Source organism: Brassica napus, chromosome C3, assembly GCF_020379485.1.
Source record: "Brassica napus cultivar Da-Ae chromosome C3, Da-Ae, whole genome shotgun sequence".
NCBI classification, from domain to species: Eukaryota; Viridiplantae; Streptophyta; class Magnoliopsida; order Brassicales; family Brassicaceae; genus Brassica; species Brassica napus.
Window position 1 is genome coordinate 30,216,560 of NC_063446.1, and position 14,182 is coordinate 30,230,741.

Sequence of the window (14,182 nt, forward strand, 5' to 3'; positions counted from 1 at the left end):
GTCAGTTTTTTAGCATAATATAAGATACGTCTCTTAACTTTTAACTAAGAAAAACTAATACGTCTCTTATATCTCTTATTTAAAAAATATTTCTTATTTTTCTTAGTTAAAAGCTAAGAGACGTATTTTATATTATGCTAATAATTCTATCTTAAGAGACCCGCATTAAGAGCACAATTATCCTAGAGACCCTAAATGAGTCTCTTATTTTTTTTTAATACTTTTTAATTGTAAAAGTGAATTAAAATACTGGATTAAGAGACCCGAAAATTTACATGTTTCATTGCAAGTCTCTTATTCAAGGGTTCTTAAAAAAAAAAAAAATTTAATTAAACACTATATTTTTTATTTTTCTTATTGAATTTAATTTTTTTTTCTTAAAACATAGTACAAGATAATATTATAAACATTGATTCAAGATAATATTATAAACATTGATTTTAAAATAAAAACATAAAAAATAAAAACAAAGATTAGTTCGTGGGAGAGAAAGATCGGTAAGACTTTGGAGAAGATTTATGTTTCGGAGGAAGAACTTCTCAAAAGCATTCAAGGTGATCAGTTTTACCATACAAACAGTTTTTTAATATCTCATAGTAATCAGGCAAACAAACGTATGACTAAAAGTCTTTCTTTTCACTTGGGGCAGATACAATAACAAACATAACAGGTCCAGCAACATTATTCTACTGATAGAGAAGATAGACATTGAACCACATCATCATCACACACAACAGATGGAACTAGTAGTAGTTATAGGGGTTAACCTTGTGAGCCCATCCTGCGATCACATACCTCTCCTCGGTCTTTGTTTTCTCAAAGGAGTCAAGACAGAACAAAGCGTTCATGTAGCCATGAACATGAGGCAAGCTCTCGAGGACAGACCAACTTTTGTAGTGACCGTCATGAGCCTTGAGATGATTCTCCAGAGCTTCAAGCTCAACAAGCAAGTTAAGCAACTCTGGCCTACGCATAGATCACTGGAGGATAACAGTATAAAACTAGTTAATGTTCAATACATACAAGTATATGACACAAATGGTCTGAAAATATGTTGAACATCATATTGCTGTAAGATTACCTTCAGAACAGCAAGATCATTGTCTGGATCAAGACCCACAATTTTCACATCCTTTGTAAATCTTGTTCCCATGGCATCAACTAGAGATATCTGCAACAAACCCCAAAACCATGATTTGCTTTAAGTCATTTCGTTTGTCTGTGTTTCTTTTGCTGCAAATTGATTAAAGAAGATGGAGACCTTACAACGTTGTAATCCACTCTGATCAGTAGCTAACTTGGCAATGACATGGTTATGTCGGAGACATCGGAGAACTGATCATGGGAAACGTCGGAGAACTGAATGCTGCTCCCAAAGAAAAGCTATGTATCAATCGCAACACACACAACCCGAAGCTTGACATAATCAAAACTCATATGCTTCAAAAGCATCCCATACGTTAATGAGAATGACCAAATCTCCAACTTTCCACTATATGGATACATAAACACACATTGTTCTTGCCTATCAATCATTAACATATAATCAAGTCATGGAACAAGACATATCCGAAAAAACATCAAACTGGTCCTAAACAATAATTTTCTTTAGTTTTTTCAGGCAAAGCAGAGAACTTTAAGTCACATTATCTATAGCAGGACCTGTATAATTGAATTCAAGTGGAACCCATCTGATACAAGATTGAAAGACGTACCTTCTAGAGTTGATGACAAGACCGAGATTCTTCCATGGTTTGGCTTTACAAGTGTTCATGGTTTTGGTCGGAACGGAGAAGCTTGGTCTGTAGTCTCGAGGATGATTTGTGATTGAGACGAGACAGACACGCGAGATTTGAAGAAGAAGAAGAGTAAGAAGAAAACATGAGACACAAAGATCAAAATAGAAACCGACCCACTTCGAAATTCCACCAAAGTTTCAATCTTTATGCTCGCCAATGGCGGCGACGAAGAAGATCGAAGAAACAGAAGGAACCAATCATCTCTTCCACAGACCCTCAAACATTTCCACAGAGACCTACTCGCCGGAGCGGTGATGGGAGGCGTCGTCCACACGATCGTGGCCCCAATCGAGAGAGCCAAGCTCCGCCTTCAAACCCAAGAGAGCAACATCGCCATCGCTGAAGAAGGAGAGAAGTTGCGGAAGGGGAACACCTGTCTTATAAGAGACGTCTTTAAGAAGCCCAAATGGATCTCTCCCATGAATCATGCTCTGAGGCCAACTCCAACGTTAGTACGAGAACAAAGGTTCTAAATAAATAAAATGATAAAAAATGCAAAAAGTAGGAAAGAGGCAAACCTTTAGAAACATTAGACCATGATTATCGCATAAGCGATCCTTAGGGTTTTTTTTTTTTTTTTTCGTAAAAAAAAAAAAATTAAAAATGGGCCAATTGCGAGCCGCCACGTGTCGGTGGGGCCCGCAAACAGTCCCAAAACCCCCTAATTACCGATCCTTATTTGGTGTTCGTTGGTAGCGGTTTTTAAAATTTTTGTGGGATCCATTTTGTTAAAAAACTCCCTAAGAATCTAGGGTTGTTGATGCTCTTAGTGCATGATTATGCTAGGTCTCTTAGGTTGGATCTCTTAAACTAATATAAAATACGGTCTCTTAGCTTTTAACTAAAAAAGCTAAGAGACGTCTCTTAAATAAGAGATATAAGAGAGACGTATCTTAGTTTTTTTAGTTAAAAGCTAATAGACTGTATCTTATATTACGTTAAAAGACTCAACCTAAGAGACATGCAATAAACATGCACTTAGCTTTAGGCAAGTGAAATTTTCTAAGACACTTGCCATTGTCTAAATAGCTAATTTTGTTTTAAGAGTTTAAATTTAAATATGTAAACAAATAATATTAAAACTATTAATATTTTATTGTTAAGATTCTGAAAAGAGTATACCCACCGCTGAGCATGCTCTTACGTATTTAGTGGGATTTTTATTTGTTCCCATTGTAGGAAAATCGATCTTACAAAAAATTCTGCTCAGCTGATGTGTTCGATTACTTTGAGGAGAAATCTATTTAATTAGGGTTTATGTTCTGAGATCAGAGTGAGTGTGTTTGTCAAAACTTGTTGATGAACTGGTGGTCATCTAATAATAAATCGACCTCTTGTAGTAGTAAGCTTAATTATCTAATAATAATAATAATACAAGTTTCTTGTATGAAATTGAAACTCTATATATGCCCTTTGTTTCGAAATCGTAATTTGTAATGCTTTGTGTTTTGTTTCAGGGAAAGGTGGTGATCTATCCTAGCAGTTCTGGAGGTAAAAAGATCATCTCACATACATTGTTGCTTTATGGTTTTGTCTTTTCTTGTTAACTTTGTTATTTCGTGAAGCTTAAATGTGTTTTGGACTTTGGTATATGAATAGTACAAAGGACGCTGGGCAAAAGCCTTTCTCCTTCCAAATCGGTAAAGGTGCTGTCATCAAAGGTAATATTTTCCTCTGTTTTATGGTTTGATCATATTGCTATGGTTCTGTTATTCCTTCCATAAAAAGATCTAATATGAATTTAAAATTGTTGAAATCTTTTGCTTACAGGATGGGATGAAGGCGTTATCGGAATGCAAATTGGAGAGGTTGCTCGCTTACTGGTATGTAGACTGCTCTTCTCATCATGCAAACATATTTGATTGCTTCATGAATTCTATTAGCTTTGCGTCTGTCTTGAAAGCATGTTGTCTCTAAGGTTTGTGGAATGAAAGTGTAATGAAAGCTCTCTCCTTTATCACTTGAAGCTCTCTCATTTGTTTTTTTTAGAACCCTTAAATAAGAGACTTGCAATGAATGACATACAAGTTGAAAGTTATTAACTAAATCAGTTAACCAAATTTACTACTTAAATACTATTAAAAATTAATTAAGAGACCCTTGAGGAGTCTCTACTCTAGGATAATGATGCTCTTGATGTCTTCTTCTCCTTTATTCTGTGGTTACAATGTTTTCTTGGTAAATTTCTGTTTTTAATTTTAAGCTAATCACACACCAGCTGTTTGATCAATTTGGTATGAGGTCCTGTTGTAAGATGAAACAGATGAAATGTAACAAGAACTGGAAATTCAAGTACAGACACACAGAGTCCATGAGATTTCTACCTTGAGAAGATTGTGTGTAAAATGAGGCTGAGACAAAGATCATGTGTGTGGTACAAACTGGCGACAGGGATTATAGGAATGCTTTTGGTTGAGAGGTGCTTAGCTTTTGAGATAAAGAGTGCATTGTTTCTTCATGAGATCACTTTACAACGAAAGTGGAACTCTTATAAGTCATGGATGTTCAAACAAAGAGCGTGGCCAAGAATACATGCTCCAAATGCTCAAAGGCAGACAGTGGCACGAAAATCTTCCTCTCCGTTTTAGTACCCTGAGAGAGTGACGAGCTTTATAAGATTAAAATAAACACTGAACATGAAATTACACCTGAAATAAAGGATTAATTATAAACACTGTTACACTGAAACAGGAAATGTGTTATAAACACTGAACACGAAATTACACCAAAAATCCAGACAAACTAGTTGAACGAAAATATTCATGAGCAATCATAAATGAAGAATACTCACCCAGGAATCAAGCCAAATAAACGACTTATTTCCCCACCAGAAGTATCGTATAGTAATAGCTACACACGAACTTTCGACTTCGTCTTAATTCCACATATTTAAAGTTATTCAACCTATTACTCCCCAATTCAAAAGATCGAAACACAAACCCACATAAACCAAAATTCTACACTGATTTAACGGTTTGCAATTCAAACCAGATTTGAAACACTTGAACCAAACCAAAAAACAACTCAACCCGATTTTTCCCAACCTAAACCAGATGCCTCAACTCATGGGAGAATGGCAACGTCGTTTCCAAGCTGTTCGATTCTGTCACTGGCAGCGTGGTTGATGGTGGCAATTGTGGTGGATTGGAGAATATAGCTAAAAAGTTTTGTCCTTTTTCATTCATTTGCTGTGAATTTTGAACCAAGCTCTGCAATTCACCGTGGTTGATGGTGGCAATTTAAGCTCTTAATTGAGCCAAAAGAAAGGATGGAAATTGGAGTTTGGATTTACAAGCTATTGTAAAACTTGGGATTCAGTTCTTGGACTCTGAAATGAGACTCGACATGGTGAAGGGTCTTCTTTCTCTTATTGTGAAGTCAGCGAGTGGTCTAGTGGAGAAGGGAATAGAACAGTTTCTGATACGAGGGCTTGGAGATCTCGGGATGTTCTTGTCACGAGACAAGAGCTTGTATTCGAACAATAGATTGCAAAGCGATTTTGCGTCCGCTTTTTTGTTAAAAATCAGAGACTTGGGAACACTAACAAAGGAGCCTAAATGGAAAATCCATCGTTTTGTTATATCTAGCTCACCTCTTGTGGAGTAACAACCACAAGATCATGGAGCAGGTTCTGAACATGAATGGTTAGTTGTTTGAACACACTCGAGATCTTAAGAATCCTTGCGTTGACAGATGTTGAATTAGATGACACTGATTAATTCTCAGAATTCACCTTCTTATGCTCAAAGAAGTAATCAGATTACGTCTGAATCATCTTGAAGGAGAAACTCACAAGTCACAACTCGCAAGCGTCATATGAAGAAGAAGAAGAAGATGATGTGTTAATAATTTAAGAAATTAGGTTATTGGGTAAATGGGTCGGGTTATTAGGTTAGATTTAGTTAATTTTGGTTTATAATTTGTAACCGGGTATTTTTAGGTTTAACTAGATTACGATTGGTTATTTTTCAAATTAAAAAAACAGTAAACCGGTGTGAATCGGCTCTGTGTCGGTTTTAGTTTCGACATTAAACATCATGTAGGTTTGTGTTTCGATCTTTTGAATTGGGGAGTAATAGGTTGAATAACTTTAAATATGTGGAATTAATACGAAGTCGAAAGTTTGTGTGTAACTGTTACTATACGATATTTCTGGTGGGAAAATAAGTCGTTTATCCTTATTTTGTTGAAATAGATGAATAAATAAGATAACCATAATTTAGAACCCAAGCCCATTTCTCTCTCATGAAACACAAAACCATAACTATTATCTCCGACTTTTCGTGGGATTTGGTAGAGAAGATACAGTACCGTGCAAGGATTTTTGGGGGCACAAGGCAAATTTTAAAAATAAATTTTTTACAATATGTAATAAGAAATATATATATATTTTAATTTGTAATATAAAAGTAAAGTTTAAAATGATAAGTAGAAAACTGGTATTTTTAGAGAAAGTTAAAATAATGATTTGGCATTTAGAAAGATAAAAATAATCATTTAAATACAATGATAAAATAATAAAAATAAAAGTAATAATGAAAAATATTAAATAAAAATAATGGTAGATAAAGTATAGAACATTTTGTCGTTTTAAAAAATGATGATAGATAAAAAAAATATGTATGTTAAAACATATTATTATTTTTTGCTATAAACTATTTCATCAAACTATCGTAATGTATAAATAAAAATACAAATAGCTAACTTTTGGTAAGAAAAAATTAGATTATAATAAGTAAAAAAAACAAAACGAAAATCAGAACTGTAAGTTATACCATGTCAGTTCTTCAATTAATTCTTTGCATTTTAGTTATAACACATCTTGAAATTTATTAGAATAAAAGCATTCATCGAACAAAAGTCAAATTCAGAATCATGTGAAAATCTACCTAAACTATACATTTAACTCTACAGAATAATTTTATGAAATTAGGGGCCCTAAAAATTGCACATATATTTTGCGGAGGCCTAAGGCAGAAACCTTATCAAAACCATGGTAAGCACGCCTTCTGAGAAGAAGATACTCTCTAAGGTTCCCATAATTTCTATAGGAGCGGTGAGTTCCACATGCAAACGATGGAACGTTTTGTGTAAATCAGAAACAAGGAGACATCAGTTTCTACGCTTCTTCGTGAAGAACTATAAGCTTTGTTCAATGAGATTTGATCTCCAAGGAATCCTTGATGGAGAAGAATTCGTGGATCTATAAAGGAAATCACTGGTGATTCACTTAATCATGTCAAGGTAACCAACGAAGTATTTCATTGCGTTTGTTTATTGTTACGCGTTACCAAGGACAAAGAGGAACAAAACTAGCCTCGTGGTCTGGAACCCATATTTAGGACAAACCATGTGGATCCAACCCATAAATTACTAACAGGTTAGACGTTTATGCTCTCTGATACGAAAGCAATAACCATAAACACAAAATCTTGAGGTTCTTCTTGGATGCCTACAATGTTTTCTTGTACGAAATCTACTACATTAGTTCTGATTCATGCAGAGTTCTTGATATCACTCTGGACTGGAACATAATGCTTTATCATCGTGGAGTGTCTTTGAGGGAAATACTTACTTTTTTGCTAAAGAAAAAAAATTGTATTCGAAGCTCGAGGACCGGAAGAAATAGCCGAGCCCATGCTATCTTACTTGTTTTGATTTTACAAAAGAGAGATTTGGACCGCCTCTGCCGGTTAAGCACTATACTGAAGATACCGAGACATTCTCTTCTCTTAGAGACGAGAAACTGGCAGCCTTATATCAACCAACCAAAGAGGAACATAAACCAGAACTGATCACCAAAAGGAAGAATAAGCTACCCTACCCAGTACAAACACCTTGTATGCCTATGATAGTTATTATTCACGTGAAGGGATGTACTTAACAAACTGTCTCTTATTAAACGCGGTTTGCCCGTGTTGGTAGAACCAAGTCTTGAACCACCACTCCCACATTGTTGATTTTGTTCCCATTCTTCTTAGCCTCTTCTTTAGATGCGTATGTCCCAACCATCATCACACCTTCTCTAGGATTGTAAACCATGTCTTCAAAAAAGTCAGGAATCTTGAACTTGTCTCCATATTTGGGCGCAAAAGAGTCTATGTAATCTTCAGATAAATCTTGAGTCAAGGGAGCTTGACTGGTACGTAAGTGAGTCTCATCTACTCCCTGACAGGTATAACCTTGATCTCAGCGGCAGCAAGGGGTCCAAGCGTTCCTTGAGACCATGGGATTGCATAGAAGAGATCAGAGTACTCATTATCTTTTGTGGCACAGACAAGTTCCACACCCGCTAAAACTATCTCATAAGCCTCGACGGTGTCTGAAAACAAACCATAGAGGTGAGAGCTTCCTTCAATACCATATCCATTAATGAGTCCAACAACAGCGAGAGAGAGGTTCATGTGGACAGAGGCACGTGAGATCTGTACCATTTTGACGAGTCTCCACTCTAGCAATCAACTTCGCCCTGTTGATCTCAATGATGTTGCGGAACTCTCCCAAGTCAACCCCCGGGCTCTCTTGTAGTCAACGTTCCTCATTAATACAGTGATCCATGGCTTACGTGCAGTGCAAGCAAGACGGTCCTTGGATGTGTCCCTCTCTTTAAGCCGTTTGCTGATTTTCATGGCGTTCTGGTCGTGTTACTTGCGGCATTTCTCATAGGATTTGGACTCAGACCACATGCCACCGAGGTAGGTGAGAAAGTAGTGTGGCTCAGATTTAAAGGACGATCACTACAAGAAAACACGCCGAATTCCGACGGAGATTCCGATGGACCTCAATTTCATCGGACGTTTGTGACGGATTACTGACCAATTTCCGACGAAAACCAAAAATTTGAAGTCGTCGGAATTCCGTCGGCCATTTCCGACGGAATTCCGACGAAACATGGGTCGTAGGAATATACCGACGAACTTCCGACGACATTCCGATTAACAGTACATTCATCGGTATTCCGTCGGAATTTTCCGACGAATTTCCGACGAACCATGTGACCGTTGCCGATAAATATATATGACCGTTGTATAGCCGCTTGAGATTGGAAAATACCGGCGAAATTCCGACGGACTTCTTTACATCCGTCGGAATTTCGTCGGAAAGTCGTCGGAGGGCCGTAAGCAATTTCCTATAAATACAGCTCCTCCTCATTCAACTCATTCACACTTCATTCTCTCTTCATTCTCTTTAGTCATAACAATTCCGTGAAAATCATGTCTTCAGAAGTTTATTATCGTTCGTGGATGGATAAACCTCATTTGGATCCGAACACCAATTTGCTTACGGAAGAATATGTTCAAGGGATTGGAGAATTCATGAGTCTTGTTCAACAGCAACCGGATGCAAAAAGTGGTATGTTAAGATATCCCTGCTCTACTTGCAATAATAATAAGGTTATAAAAGAATTTGATGTTTGGACTCATTTGTATATGAAAGGGTAAATTATAAAGTTTGGTACCTTCATGGAGAAACTGGTTATGAATATGGTAGTACTAGCGAACCTCAGCCTGTTAGTGAACTTCAGCCTGATATTAGGTTAGAAGAATCTAGAACGGATATAGATTATGGTGTAGGTACTGAGCAGATGGTACATGATCATTATAGAGGGGAAGAACCAAATCCCGAATCTAGGAGATTTTTTGACATGTTGGATGCTGGAAAACAACCTTTGTATCAAAATTGTAGAGATGATCATTCAGTCTTATCATCTGCAACTAGATTAATGGGTATTAAGACAGACTATAATTTGGCTGAAGAATGTATGGATGTGATTACTGATTTTGTCAAAGGTATTCTACCTGAGGATAACCTTGCACCGGGTTCATACTACGAGGTTCAGAAACTTATTGCCGGTCTTCAACTACCGTACGAAGTGATAGATGTATGTATTGACAACTGCATGATCTACTGGAGAGCGGATGAGACACTGAATGTATGCAAATTTTGTGGAAAACCTCGTTATCAGGAGACGAGGGGAAGAGTTCCGATCCCATTCAAAAGAATGTGGTATTTGCCTTTGACGGAAAGATTGAAGAGGTTGTATCAGTGTGAGCGCACAGCAAAAGCAATGAGATGGCATGCAGAGCATTCCACAAATGGTGAGATTAGACATCCTTCAGATGCAAAGGCTTGGAAACATTTCCAGTCAACATAAAAAATGATGTACCCGGAGTTCTTCATCTCTTGGGTTTATCTTATGAAGTGGTGGTCGGGCAGGGTCGATTTGTAGCCAAGGTTCCTCCCAAACTCTTGTGTCATGTCCATTGCCAATCTTTTTCCTTAGACCTTTTTGAAGAATCTGATGCGACGCAACTATGCTACGCCATCCATAGGATGGGTTGTTCGCTCGTTCTATCATCATCGGGCTAGAGTATCTATAATATCTTCCTTTCAGGACCCGAGCAAGGAGTGAACGTGGGTACTTAAGCAATCTCCACAACTGTTTTGCTAGTATGGCAAGGTTAAAGTCATGGAAGTCACGAAACCCCAATCCACCTTCTTCCGTTGGGGCGCAAATTTTATCCCATGCCACCCAGTGTAGACCCCTATTATTTTCCTTGGTACTCCACCAGAATCTTGAAACTGCACTAGTAAGGTTTTTCGTTATTCCTTGTGGTAAGAGATAACATGACATAACGTGGGAAGGAACTGCTTGCGCTACTGCTTTAATCTGAATTTCTTTGCCCCCTTTGGAGAGAATTTTGTCGACCATGAGTTCGTTCGGGCGTTTAATCTCTCTTGGACAAAACTGAACACTTGTTTTTTAGAACCGCAGATCTTCTCTGGGAGTCCGAGATACATACCCATTCCACCCTCTTGAGTGATGTTGAGTGACCTTTTAAGGTCTGTTTTTAGGGACGCTACCACCTTAGAACCGAACAGAACCGAAGACTTTGATTTATTCAGTTGTTGTCCTGAGGCGTTGCTGTAGACGTCAATGATCCGCATGAGTTCGCTACATTCCTCCTGAGTTGCCTTACAGAAGAATAAGCTGTCGTCCGCGAATAGGAGGTGAGAGATGGGTGGGCATTGTCTCGCGATCTTTAAACCTGTGAGCTTCTTTTCTCTTTCTGCGTGATGGATCTGAGATATAAGAACTTCCGTGCAGAGGACAAATAAAAAAGGCGACAACGGATCGCCTTGTCGCAGTCCTCGGGTTGGGATAATTCGTCCTTTAGCTTCCCCATTTATGAGAACTTGGTAGGAGACCGTTGAAACACATCTCATGATCAGGTGGATCCATCTCACGTCAAAACCCATTTTTTCCATGAGAGTCTCCAAAAAACTCCATTCGACCCGATCGTATGCTTTGCTCATGTCTGTCTTAATCGCCACATACTTGTTTTGGCAGCTAGGGTTTGTTCTGAGGGCGTGGAACATCTCTTGTGCAATCAAGATGTTGTCTGAGATAAGTCTACGAGCCACAAAGGCCGATTGGGTTTCCGATATTATCCTCGGAAGCACCAGTTTTAATCTGGCAGACATGACCTTGGAGATGACTTTATAACTAACGTTGCATAGGCTGATAGGCCGGAATTCTGTCATAGCTTTTGGTCTCTCCGTCTTTGGTATCAAGCATATTTGTCTGATTAATCCTCTCATCTAATTCCCCTGAGTTGAAGAATGCCTTCACCATACGGACTATGTCTGGGCCAATGAGTTTCCAGAAGCGTTGGTAGAAAAGACTGGTCATTCCGTCCGGGCCCGGGGCTTTTTCTGGATGGATCGCAAACATAGCTTTCCGTATCTCCACATCTGTAGGTTCTCTTATCAGCATTTCATTCATCTCCTGCGATACCTTTGCGGTAGTAAACCGGAAGGCTTCTTCGCGGTCCTGCGGTACCGATGCAGTGAACAGGTTCGCGAAGTACTCAGATGCAAGGGCTTCTATACCTTCCTCCGACTCCACCCAATTCCCCATGGAGTCCAATAATTTTGTAATACGGTTACGTGCTCTCCGCTGTTTTGTTTTTGCGTGGAAGAACTTAGTATTTCTGTCGCCTTCTCTAAGCCACATTGTTCTACTTTTCTGTTTCCAGAATAGTTCCTCCTCCCTATATGCTTCACACAGCTTCCACTTTAGCTCAAGCTCCTCCTCCGTTGATATGCTATCATCGTTCTGGGCTTTGTCGATTTCTTGCTTCAGCTTCTCGATCAGTTTTTGGTTATTGGTGGGGTTTCTTTTTTTTCCAGCGTGAGATAGCGCGCCTGCAGCTACCAATTTTTTTGTGCAGACATGATGGGTCCGTAGGATCATATTGTCCCCACCCATGCTTGACTGTTTCGTAGAGGCCCTCTTTTCCAAGCCATCTTTTATCAAACTTAAAACCTCTACGCCCACCAGCTTCTTTAGATTTGATCTTTACAAGAACCGGCCGGTGATCAGAACCCCACCTTAGAAGATACTCCACATCTGTGTGGGAAAACACTTGGTGCCAATCCTCATTCCCAAGTGCTCGATCTAAGCGACATTGAACTCTCCCGGATCTCCTTCTTCCTGCCCAAGAGAAAAAATTTCCAGAGTAGGGAAACTCTATCATTCCACAGGCTGAGATCATATTCTTGAAAGGTAGAAATGAGGAGTCTGGACGTTTTCTGCCCCCTTTTTTTCTCTTGGTTACTGGTGATTTCATTAAAATCTCCAACCATCAGCCAAGCCCCCGATCTTTGTAGGCTAAATCTCATTAGTTTCTCCCATACTCGTTCGCGGTACTCGACTACCGGATCGCCATACACAAAGGTAATAAACACTTTGTGTCCTTCCATCTTTGCTGAAATATCTATCAATCTTGTATTCGAGAAATTAATCTCCACTTCAGCATCATCCATATAAAATAAAGCAAGTTCACCGCTTAACCTAGCTGGTTCCACGGTGAACAAGTGATCATAACCAAACTCAACTTTAAAGTCTTGCATAAAAGTAAATTTTTTTTTGTTTAAGAAAAGAAAACGAGGATGAAAATAACGATGCAACTCCCGAAGATGTTGCTTTGTCAGGTACGCGCCAGCCCTCTGACAATTCAATGCTATTGCATTCATATCTGGGGACTGGATGGTTTCTGGGACACCATCGAACCTGTATTAGACAAAGTTCTCCTGCTTTTTCTTGAGGAGGGGTACACCTCATGCCGAGGGACATTTCGAGACTGTATCAGCTGGTCGCGAGGAGGCTTTAGCTGCTTTGATTTTGGAGAGAGTCATCCTCGGTTAGCTAGCTTTTTTGACGCTGCTGCTCCTTTAAACTCCTGGCCGCGAACTCCTCTCCGAGATCCTTCTGGTGCAGTCTGAGCCGAGATACTTTGATTTGGTAGCGACTTTTTGATATTTTGTGTTATCTCCCTTGCTTCCTCCACTCTCGACTCTTTTTTTGATATCATTTTTGGTCCGGCCTTCTGCGTGTTGATTTGAGGTTCCGGAGACATCTGGGAGAGAGCTTCAATTTGTTCATCCACCATCTCTTCCTCTCGGATGGGATGCTCTGTCTCTGGAATAAACTCTAGCTGTTCATCGTGCTCTTCAAGTAAGTCGTCATTGTCGATCATCTCCTGAGTCATAGCTTGATCTGCCAATTCCGCATACTCATTTATGGATTGTTCGAGCTCCCTGTCTTCTCTGTCTTTACGTTGTTGTGGCGTCTCTTCCTGTGTTTTCCCAGATTGCTCATTAGATCCTTGGCCTTTATCCAGTATCGAACCTTCCTTCTCAGTGGGGATCATGGATGTTTCATTCTCTGCTCCTCCTTTTGTGCCTCTGTTTTCAGCATCTTGTCGAGGAGATTTCTCGACTTCCATATCTGCCTGGGGGCCTTCAATAAGGTTTCTTCTAGCTCCTTCCCTTTCAGGGGCTGTTCCACTTGAGCTCTTTGTTTCCTCTGGAGCATTACTTCTCTTTAGAAGGCCTCGGCTTGTCCCTGTTTCTCGAGCTCTATCAACCGGTCTCCATTCCATTCTATTCGATGGTGGGGATCGGGAATTTCTGCCTCGGTAGTAAGCCTTGGCGTCATTCCTTCGGTAATCGGAAACCATTCGCTGGGAGTCCGGAGATCTTCTGTTTCTCGAGGTCGTAGTCCTAGAGCGTTCCCAGTGCTTGTCTGATTGTCTCTCATACCTCTTATCCGCCTCCCTCCCGTATGTGTTTCTCCCTACATCTTTAGGTCTCCATTCGGAGGAGGACGCAGTTTCTCTTTGTGTGTCTCTAGAGTATGCACCGGTTTGACGGTTATACGGGTGGTATCTCACTCGATTTTGAAGAGGCTCATGTTGTGTATCTTTGACATGATCCAGTCTATTCCAGACATTCTTTGACATGGTGTCTCGTTTCTCCAGGAGTCTCCTTCGCAAATCCGGAGAGTTTTTATCAGTACTTTCATGATTATTACCTCT

General features: G+C 39.3%; 2 long non-coding RNA genes across 5 annotated transcripts; one reads left to right on the forward strand and one right to left on the reverse strand.

The window, feature by feature from the left end:
• Positions 1–615: 615 nt before the first annotated feature.
• LOC106389257 lies at positions 616–2,306 on the reverse strand. 4 transcript variants are annotated; one of them, XR_002656877.2, is made up of 4 exons: positions 1,716–2,306; positions 1,267–1,525; positions 1,082–1,171; positions 616–980 (listed from the first exon to the last, which is right to left on the reverse strand). It is a non-coding gene; the product is annotated as an uncharacterized LOC106389257 (long non-coding RNA). The 4 variants fall into 4 exon arrangements; XR_001278005.3 differs by having other exon boundaries at positions 1,262–1,525; XR_001278003.3 differs by having other exon boundaries at positions 1,262–1,366; positions 1,716–2,302.
• Positions 2,307–2,871: 565 nt separating this feature from the next.
• Positions 2,872–3,759, forward strand: LOC106389259. Its single transcript, XR_002656588.2, has 2 exons — positions 2,872–3,460; positions 3,570–3,759. It is a non-coding gene; the product is annotated as an uncharacterized LOC106389259 (long non-coding RNA).
• The last annotated feature ends 10,423 nt before the right edge of the window (positions 3,760–14,182 follow it).